The following is an 11,633-nucleotide window of genomic DNA, read 5'->3' on the forward strand; positions in this document are numbered from 1 at the left end:
GTCAAAAGCAAACATCGGCTCATTTTGAAACAGATTTCTTAAGCAGTATGGTTTATAATTTTGTTAGGTAGGAAGAGGGGTCGTGTCAGTGAAGGCTAGATTGCATGAAGGCCGTCCTAAGTCAGCTACGCGGTTTGACAGCCCTGAGCACCTTACCTGGACCCTGTAACGCCTTGGGCCCAATACCTCCTCGGTGAAACCATAGAATGCTAAGAAGTAGAGTAAGAATCAAATGATTCCATTCGATAGAATCTATGTTTAATATGATGAGCATGATAGAGACCAATAAACGTTTAATTTCGTAAAATTGTGCGATCTCGAAATTTGATTGAAAAATTCCTGGTAGTGACGTTTGAGTCAAATTTGTTTTGTTAAAACGCTTTGCACTGTGACCCGGTTTCAACTAGATACAAACTCTAATAACTACAGTCGTTCTTAATCATAGTATGTAAGCTCTACCGACACACACAGCGTACGTTGCAGCTGTAGAAATTAATTGAAAGCTCACGATAGACTCCAGACACTTGCTCATTAAGAAGCGGGCGATTGGAAAACTCTCTCAAATTAATCCGTGGAAAACAAATAACAACTTCCCTTGAGCTTGCTCTGCCTTCGTGCTAACAAAGAATATCAATTTACCAATTTAATTTTGGAAGAAAATGAATCTCGAACAATTTTATTATTTCTATGCATTTATTTATCATGTAATTATAGACACCTTTGTACGGTATCGCAATACTCTCCCATCTAAAGTTTCTAAATTAACATATAAGTTTCGTAAATTTAAAATATTATTAAACAAAAAAATATAAAAGATTTCTATTAAATTGTGAAGTATTTATTAAGTGATAATAAAGCTTGGGAATGAATTAGACTTGGGGCTGAAAGATTCTCTACACCACAGGCCGGTAGACAGGTCGTGGGTAAGTAGACCGACGACATAGTAAAGTTCTCGGCAAGTAGCTGGATGCCGGCAGCGCAGGACCGATCATCGTGGGTAGCTTTGAGGGAGAACTATGCCTTGCAATGGGCTTCTATCGGCTGAAAGAAGAGAGAAGAGAATGAATTTGTCTACTATTGTAATAAGGACATTGTAAAAAACTTATCCGAGTTTAATGTGAATTTTTCTCAGATAAGGACGCATTTGGAATCCTAGTAGCTTTTTAATTTATTTATATGGTCCCCGTTATTGAGGACCTCTCATAATCCGCTTTTTAATTTTCGAACAGGGGATTTACATTTTTCTTTAATAATTCTTTTCGCATACTTTTTCACTTTTTTACTTTTCTTTTATTGGTCATATGATCTAACTTGTCTCTTCTTTCATTCTATATTTCTTTAGCATTCCTCTACATGCTAATTTACTTTCACACATCGCCTCTCTTCTTTCGCCTCGTTCCTCAAATATCACAATAATTATCACATTTTTTCGTTTTTAACTTTATTTTTATGCTATACTTTTTTGTATTCTCGTTTCTTTTACTCATTTAATACAGATTATCACATGTTATCACAGATTTGAATTATTTATATTACTTCTGTTATACTTATATTTCCGTATTTTGTTTGTAATTCACATTTCAAGTTTTGTTTTAATTACCTTCTATTTATCTAATTATTTACCAGACCTGTTTTATTTATCAGATATACTGATAGCTATAATATTGAAGGATGATGTTTTCCTTTAAGGCGTACTAAGCGTTTCCACTCAATGTTTCTGATCTGCACATCCCGATTATGAAAAGATCTGGCGGCTTCCTTAATCCTCGAGAATGATAAACTATCTTCGGGGTCAGAGTAAATAGGCATTCACCGAGTCTCCGTGCTTTATCTTCGACCACATAGTCGCTTTCCATCAGGCGAGTTGTTAGCCAAATTCGGACAACGCATTAAAAAATTGTCATTATGGTCATTAACTTAACATGATTTTTATTTTCGCCTAATTAGGCTCTTCTGGTATACTTTTAGGCTCACAAGTGGTCAATTTAAATGATCCTATGTGTACATATAATAAAATTCTTAAATTGATAAAACAAAGTTTTAAAAAAAATTACTATCGAGTTTCTACCTGGTAATGAATTTACAATAAATAATGCTTAGGAATACAATAACTGGCAGTATATCAATATACCATTAGGCAAAAAAATATTTAAAAGTACAGACAATTTTCTGCATTTGTATCTTCATTGTTTATTACACTTTAACAAGGAAATAATTTAAAATTAATGATGCCATAAAATCAGTTAAACAAGATTACAAAATGTAATCATGCCAAACCCAAAACTCTACATTAAACTATGCCGACAATAACATTACATTATTTCCCGTGGCATTCTCTGGCGTGATACAATGAATAGAATTTTCAGCCATTTATACGAATTGTAACAAAGGCAACCGTCTCTGGTTGAATTTCGCTAGTGCGTAGCATTCATTGTGAAAATCATATCAGATTTGTGGTTTACGTAGATTAACTTTCATTACGAGTGTACCGTCAATTCTGCTGTTAGGAATGAAAATATGTATCTATTTCTATTTTTAATTACAATAAAATCTCCTTGCCTAGTATACCTGAATACTGAGGATCGTATTTGAGAAAGTTTGTCGCGCACTATGTTACGCCGTTTGTACTGGTCTTCAGGTGTGTGTATTGCTTCGACTACTATGGTATCAAAAATGCTCCCATCACCCAACGCATGGAGCTACGGCCTCATTTTCGCCAACCATCCACTTTTTCAATGACCAAAAGTTTTTCTAAGTTATTACAGTCTTTTCCGGCTTTGTGATTAAAAAGCTTAAAAATTGTCTTTGTGTATATATGCTGGCCCAAATAAATACTCGTACTGTTTCACTTACTCATTTTTTTATCATTTGAATTTGGAACGAATTGGAGATTCACACGATAATATATTATAAGTGTATAAAACAAATGATTATCATATCTAACATGATCTCACATAGTACATTATTATTAGAAAACTCGTATGAAAGTAATTTTATGGAAACGTGCAGAAATCACAGTATTAAAAACCTTTCTATTGTTCAGTTATTGAAAAATAAGTAACTTTCATTTGTCTTCCATCTTTTAAAATTAATACGAAAAGTACAATGTCCGTTTTACATCATAAGCGGTAAAGTTCTACCTTGCTTGCGTGGCAAATTGCCAGCGCGATCTGACCGCAATCTCTTAGTCAAATTGAAATTGAATTTTGACCGAATGTAATATTTGTAAAGCTTTCAAATCTTACGTCGTATTCTTTAAAATTGCTATGCATTGAGTATTCTTAAGGTAAGTAACTATTTATTATTTTCGTGCTCTTAAACTATGTTTTGTGTACAGGGTGTTTATGTATATTATAGCTCATTTGCTGTCGATAAATATATGGTATACCCTATCCGAAATCAATAGTTTCAGAAATTAAAAATCACGTAATGTTAAAATAGTACTATAAAGCACAGTTAAAAATTTAATTACTTTGTATAAAAATAATTATCTGTCCCTGCAGACTTCCAGAAGTTATTGGCCTGTTAAATTTCAATAGAAAAAATAAATTACTGTATAACATTTAAATTATATGGAAAAGCTTTAAAGCTTTTGGCTGCCTATTGAGCTACATTCAACTCTTCCAAGCCTTTTCACCTATAACCTATCATCCTGTATTCTAGATGTAAAATGATAGCTACTTCCCCTGGGGCAAATATTCAAGAAGAGGGAGCAAAGGGTAGAGAGTATTATTGTTGGATATCAATTTCCCGGCTTTCGTGTAGCGGTGAAATACGTTCAGTACATTAATGGACTTATATGCAATATATAATCCATAATTTGTAGACCATGTAAAACCTAGCTAATTGATTTTTAAGTTTTTGTGAAAATATAACAACATAAAAATAAGATGTCAGAGTGAAATAAAAATAAAATTTCAATCAAATTTTGTTTCATATTTATGAGTCATATAGGAGAATTAAAAATAACGGGTACAAATGGAGAATTATTTTTCAATATTTTTTGATTACTACTATAATTTACAGCAGTAGAGAAGTAATTAACAAACCAACAGTATTTTATTTTATTTATTTAGTTTAGTTTATTAATTAATCTACTTATTTTATTTAGTTCATTTTTTTAATTACTATAGAAAACTCACTGCTAGATAGTACATATTTATAAATTATAAGTCTTTTTTGTATTATTGTAAAATCTCTTCCATACAATGCCGACTAAGTTATCTTCCATTGCCGTGTCTATATAAAAAGTAGCAACGTGCAAAATTTTCAGTTCAGAGTTTCAAGACAAAATGACCGCAGCTAATAAAATTATTGCGCTCATAAGATATTCTATCGAAGCAATCCAAATGACTATAATCGTTATGAAATATCGCAGGAATTTTTATTATATGCTCGAGCTTGCTTATAGGTGACGACATTTGAAGTTTTTAGAAGCAACTATTAGTACTTTTATGTTGTGTTAGATTGTTCGTGTCTTGTTGTTTTATTAATAATTAGTGAGTTAAATACGTATTTTCCGTTTTATTTATATTTCAAAGTTCACATTTATAAACTAACATAATTATAGTCAGGGCCGTGCACGCCTACGATAGGTAAACATATAATTTTGTGTAGGTTTACGAAACATGTAAGCTTATATTTGCTCTTGGCGCACCTATTTATAATAAATAATTAAATGAATGTTGTGATTATAAAAGACACATGTTAATGTTTTAATAAATTCAAGAAAATGTTAACGTCAATAATATCTACTAAAATTTTTATAATCCATTAATAACGCATTGTTCATCACAAACGAAACAAAGTGTTTGAAAATGGAAATTCTCTTGTCTGAATTGTAGAAATAGTTCGTGAAACATGAACATTGTTGACAGAGTTTAAATGTTTTGATGTGTTTGTAAATTATTCACGGTGCTAAGTCTCGCAATCAAAGCTTGAATTATTCTCTTTAAACCTGAAATTTGAAGAGGTTTAACATTTTAATATTATTTATATTAAAATTTATAAATATCAAAGAGTGGGTTTCAAATAAACTTAATTATAATTTTATATTGGCTAACCAATTGTTTTAAAAACTAGACATGATTACAACGTACTGTTCTATAATTTTAGATACAAAGATGTTTTTCGATTTTTTTTTATTTTAAAGTACGAACTGTTTGTACTCGTATTAAAAAGACACAATTTGTTTCATCTTAAATTAAGGTGTGATCAAGTTCATATGTTGTAATGTGTGCTGCCAGAATTCGAAAATTTACCTTTAACCATTTCCTCTATTTATCAAGGACCTTTACTTACAAGGAACTTACTATTGCAAAAAAATGATTTTTAAAATTATATTTTTGACATCTTTGTAGCGGTTCTAACGACAAAAAGCTATTAAAACCATTCGGTATAGCTTTGAAAACAATCATTCGTCAAACGAATCCATGATAAATGAGTTGTCGCAAAAGCTTTGATTTCACAATGCTTCATCAACTGATTCGTATCGCGCAGTGTTCAAATATTAATAAATAATAAATAGCGCTTGTTGAAAACGGTAGTCGACCTTTTTGGTATTGCAGACGTTGTAAATCGATTTCTATATCTGATGAATACATTACTACGGTTGTAAATTCTCGATGTTAGTTGGATTGACATTAAAAAAATATTTATTTATATATAAGATGATTGGTTATATGTATGATAGATTAAAAGAAATGAATTATTAGATTATTAACTGTCAATTAATAAATGGTACACCGCATCAAAAATCAATGGTTTCAGGAATAATTAATAACCTAATGCAGAATGCAGGTCGCTTCCGAACGACCTTAAAAGGCAGGCTTAAGTCCAATTATGAAGGTCTTACGTCTGAAATCATGATGATGATAACCAAGGGAATTGTACAGTACATTTGTGTAGTGTACAACCCATTTTTAAGATATTTTAATTACTGAAATTTGGTATGTGTAATCTTATGTATCAGGCTTATAATCAAACACATTGTAATGGTAAACTTAAAAGTTCGGTTATTGTAAAAAAAAGAATGTACTACATATAAAAAAAACGATTAAAATACATTGTTTTATTTAAACACGACAAACAACGATGATGCAAAAAATACATATATATGTATTTTTTAAACTTTTGTAAACGAAAGTAAGTGAACGAGAATATTGGAGAACTCCGAACGTGGAGATCAAAGCTATCGTTGAATTCGACGCTAGTTTAGTAGCAATAGTTAGCATTTTTAGGAAACGGGGAGGGTGGAATCAAAGCCAAAAACGCTGAATGGCAATAAAGTTTCATATAAATTTTCAGTAAATTTAAATACAAAACATTAAGAAAAAATATATATTCTTATATAATCGTTTGTTCCATCTTTTAAATAGGAAACTATTCAAACAATTTAAGAAGACGCAGGAGAGGAAATGTATGCAAATACCTGCGCCAAACTATAGCGCATAGCAATATACAACTATTGGCATCTATCGGCGTCGACCAAAACCAGACCAGAAAAAAAATTACACAAAGGATATATATTAATACATAGATTTGAATCTTCTTGTAAATAAAAATAATTTTACACATTGTTTTATATTAAAAATTCCAAGAGCAATTAAATTCTGGATATTATGTAATAAATGTACTCGCATAATAATAATTTTTCAAAACAAAACAGATTAATCTACCGCTTACAACCGATTCAAATTAAACAGAGCCTCTATTACATTAACGACCGCTTTTATAAACAATGTTCTTACTATTATGTCTAACAATAACACTTTTAACAATAAGAGATACATAACAAATTATTTGTAAGAAGGATTTTTATCCTCAATAAGGATAATACGTTAATCACGCAAAATAAAAACATAATTAGTATCCGACAGTCGGGAAAAAATCCTTAAATTATCTCTGCTCGATATCATACCAGATTAACTATAGAATGTATACATTTCTCTCTTTATACAAGAGAATTCACAGTGAATGTGACAGTTTATAAAAAGTAGTGCAAAAGTAATGTCAATGTGAACATGCTTTAATTCTTATAAATGGCGCCAAATGTTACTTCGACATTTATAGTGTAAGCACAGTGACATTTAACGCCATTTGTAAAAGTTAAGGTACGTTCACATTATGACATTACTTTTGTGCCATCTGATATATTTGTGTGATTCACGTATTCAGATTATTAATTCTAAATGATTCACAGAGACCACGTTTGTACATCCTGACAAAAATGCCAGAAGAGACCAATTTAATAGAAAATATAATCATATTGAACGTCCTTATATTAGCATCCTTCAACTTAAATCTGCGTGGTATTACAACGCACCCTAATCTGCGTGAATTTAGAAAAGATTGATGAAGATTTTTTTAACCACTTTTACAATATTATAACCATAATAGAGCGATTAAAAAAGATTTTCATATTGCAATAGCAATATTTTGACAATTTTTTTTAATAAACTTTTAAATTTATAATTTTATAATACGGAGACATTAAAAGTAATATTATACATCTGTGTATTATTATACATCCTGTATTGTGACATCGTGCCAGACAAAGCTGCACACAAGATAGTTACTAATTTTAAGGCGCCCAGAGAAAGGTATAGCAAGTTTATCTTTATTTCTATTGCTAACCTTATGTACATCGCTATTCTTCTAACGTTTACCAATATTCTTATGCGGTTAGACAAGACTATCATATAAATATCGACTATATATTATCATAATTATGGTCTTTACGAAACGTTTCTTTAAGCGAGTTAATAGCTCAAATTAAATATGGCACGAACAGCTCTCTTCTGTATGAGTCCATATCAGGCTAACATACTGTTTATTACATGTTTTGAAATTCTGAATATTACTCAAAAATAAATGCCTCAAAATAATGTTGACGCTGTCTGAAAAAAGTAGTGTCTATCGATGGAAATAGACTTAATATTAAATAATAATAAAGCTCCAAAAAAGATCTGAAGAAACAGTAAATTCTGTTTGTACTACACGTTTCAATGTTCAAGACCCATCCCATTCAGCTATAATTATTAAACAAAGAAATAATTGTTTGAAGGAAATAATATTAACAAAATCTTGTTCCACCGGGAAACAAAGTTCTAAATCTGCTTAAGTCTCCCTCCCATAAATAACTTTTCCTTTTAAAGTAACGAAATATACTTTAGCGTTAATTACTTTCGCCTATTGATCTTCCGCTTTTTTCGGAAAAGGCTTTTAACTTAAAGCATAGGGTTTCAATTGTTCTTTAATAATTACCATTTTATATGTATAAGGCTGAAAATTATTTTTTGCCATTTATAATACGTAGTCGATTTAAATAAAAAAAAACTTCTGTTTATATGTAGGCAGATCTTAAGTAGTTATATAAACATTACGATTTACACCTTGGCCAAATACTTTTGGACAGTGTTTTGGAGTCTATTCCAAATTATTTTCTTATTGTTATCGGAGTATCAGGGCTTCATTCTGGCCTCGTAGCCTTTTAGATCAGCTTCTATGAGTCTTCTTCTCGCAGTCCGAAAGCTCATAAACATTCCTTATTCCTCAGACGGAGCTTCAGCGAAGTCAATAAATGTTTTTACGGTATTTCGGTAAGTCACAAACAACGTTTATTATTTTATTGACGTGTAAATCAGTCTCCGCAAATTTACTATTACTAATCTAGCAATCTCTTCTTGAGACTTTCCATGTTCATTTAGCTTCGTGATTTTTGTCGTAATTATCATACTAAGCTCTTGTTGTTTCGTCATTTTTTAAAGCTGGCTATGTCAATTTGAGAATAAAAATTTTTGGATAGCAAGTATTTTAACGGGGTACTTTATACTTTTTTCCAAGATGGTATGTTTGGTATTTAATATTACAGACAGTAAAGACTTAATGTCGGAAAAGCTTCACTGATTAAATAGCATCACTTAAAAGCGGTAAAAGAAAATATTATAAAAGTATGTAACATCAACATTGTCAATAGAAAAACTACAAGGGCCAATGTATAACAAAATTTAATTTTAAATAAATATATACATATATGGACTAATAGATTTGTACTATTTATGAAATTAAGATGACGAATAACATATGAGAACAACGTACTCGTATAAGACTGATATTTGATGAACGGGAGCCGATGACAACTAGACAAAAAATTTACTTCTGACTTATAAGAATGTAGACCACTTCTAACCGACCTTTTTGAAAATCAATAGGAATGAATGAGAATGTGTCCAGCGGTGTACACTCTACGGTTGAAATGATGAAGATGATAATCGTGTCAAGCTAAAGCTTAAACATAATTAATAAATTGAGATTAAAAAATTAGGATTCTCTGACAAAAAAATTCTTTATAAAAAAAATAATTTGGATTACTTAATTATAAAGTTCAGTATTGATTACTTAGAGTAATATAATCAGAAACTGCAAATTTCAATTGACAAATACTAGAAACGAGGCCACGGAATCCTGTATTTGACAAGTTTGACAGTTAAATGAATTGTTTCAAATGTTTGTCATAAACAAAAGCAATTACAGACGATGTATTTGAAGTTTTGGCATGTTATTTCAAATTGATTGGCAACACCGCGAAAATATACTTCATATATTGATATCATTTATTTTTGTTTTACATAGCGTGATTGGTTAACAATATTAGCCCAGCGATAGAGGGCTGAGACATGCGATCGTAGATTGCAAATTCAATTTCGCAGATACAATTTTATGTAATTCATTTTGTGCCTTAATTATATTGGATAAAGTGTGATAAAAATGTAAATGAAAGAAAAAAGATAAAATGTAACAAGTAATGAGGGAGGAACAAAAGGACACAGAGCAAAAGTGAAAGAAAGCAGAATTGTGGCATTAAAGAATAGAATGAAAGATTATGTGAAGAATGAAAGTAGAGAATGAAAATAAAAAATTATGTGAAAAAAATTAAATTGCCAATAAAGACCCTGTCCCACCTAAGATAGGGGTACGAGAGGCCCCCAATAGCGGGGGCCACGGAGAAAAAAAAATTATATTGGATTGCCATTGCTCACAAGTAAGTTTCACACAGGATCCTGCGGCGTCCTCTGAATACCATAGTATCACTGATCGTGAGGTATGACTATGAATGCCTATGCGCTGCAGTGGATAAGTGAATGTATACATATAAATAAATTAATATATTACAAAAAAACTTTCTTATTTAAGAACGCTTTCCTTGCATTCGAATGTTAATTATGGTTTATCTATCCCTGCTTTGGTCTACGGTGTTATTTGTTCCACGTTTCTATATATACCTTAAGAGGATGGCTCAAGGATGGTCTTTTTCTTGTCCTGTGTCTTCTGTTATTTTAGCTGCCCAAAAGCACATTGTAATGGATAATGTTTTATATTTATAATCAGCTAATCGCTATGCTTATCATCGAATAATTATATAAATAATAACAATTATATGTAAATTATAAACGACCCTTTTCTCTTCGGCAACATGAACGATTTTAAATATTTGCCTCACCCTTTTACTATAGCTGAACTAAATTATAAGGGTTTAGTCATTTAATTTATTGCTCACAAACTACAATAGAAGGATTAATATATTTGTATTGTAAAGCCATTGTCAAATGTTATATTATAATAATTACTATTTTAACATAGGTACGGAAAGGGTAATCATTTACATTTATTGAAATGTATACCATTTTCTAAAAATTGTATTTCTGTGAAAACTCCCAGCAGGCTGGAAAGGTCACCATAAGTACACTTTGTAGGCAAAACTAATCCGCAGACAACCAACAATAAAAAATATACTCACCTTATGAATAGAATGGAATAGATCAGCCTGTATGAAGGAGTATAGGTGTGGCCAAAAACACAATCGCAGCGGCATAAACTATGAATACCGCAATGTTACAAGTAAAATTAAAAATACAACTAATCAATCCCTTAGTCTTCTTCATCTTCAGAAACGTAGACCTTGAAGAAGCACCATCGAGGAAGCTGAAACCTGCAAATTTCGTAGACAACATCCGTCACCAATTAATCCTTTTTACGTGATCTCAAAACAAAAACCAGAGTGTCTATTATCTGCCTTTACCTAGTACTGAAGTTTTATGGTCACATAGAAACATACATACTATAAGTCGAAAGCAAAGGTTAGAGAGAGATCAAAGTCACTTTAGTTGGTCAGACCAAATCCGATCGTCACTTTACATCAAATTTTATGCTGCGATTCACGATGCCAAAGAATATCCTATGTGATGAGAAAGGAGATTATTCTGAGTTCAGGGGATCACGTGCCTCAGAAATCAAGAGAACTCTACGAGAGCGTGAGTACTCACAATTAGGATACAAAACAAATTAGAACTTCTCACAAGTTTCCTTGTCAATGTACAATGTATCAACATCTGTTTATCGACTGTTAAACTTTTTCCAATACCTCCCACCATGTTTAGCCCCCTACTCTCTTTAACCTACGTCTGACTTTTGCAATGTAAAATCGTTAGTTAACATGAATCTTTTTCTTTCTTTTCGGCCGGCTCACTTAAACTTAATAAACAAAATAATACTATAGTAAATTAAATATAAATACATGATATGGTATTCGTAAAACATTATGAAACATTTAATTTTATGTTGGGAATATCCAA

At 31.1% G+C, this 11,633-nt stretch overlaps 1 protein-coding gene across 1 annotated transcript in view; it reads right to left on the reverse strand.

Annotated features, from left to right (window-relative positions):
* The window catches only part of LOC137922426 (NADH dehydrogenase [ubiquinone] flavoprotein 1, mitochondrial-like), a 486,084-nt gene that overhangs the window by 208,743 nt on the left and 265,708 nt on the right, over positions 1-11,633 (reverse strand). The window lies entirely within an intron of this gene.

The sequence above is a fragment of the Battus philenor genome, unplaced genomic scaffold, assembly GCF_028537555.1.
Source record: "Battus philenor isolate CCGP_79_NKW_IND1 unplaced genomic scaffold, ilBatPhil1.0.hap1 SCAF_2, whole genome shotgun sequence".
Lineage (NCBI taxonomy): Eukaryota > Metazoa > Arthropoda > Insecta > Lepidoptera > Papilionidae > Battus > Battus philenor.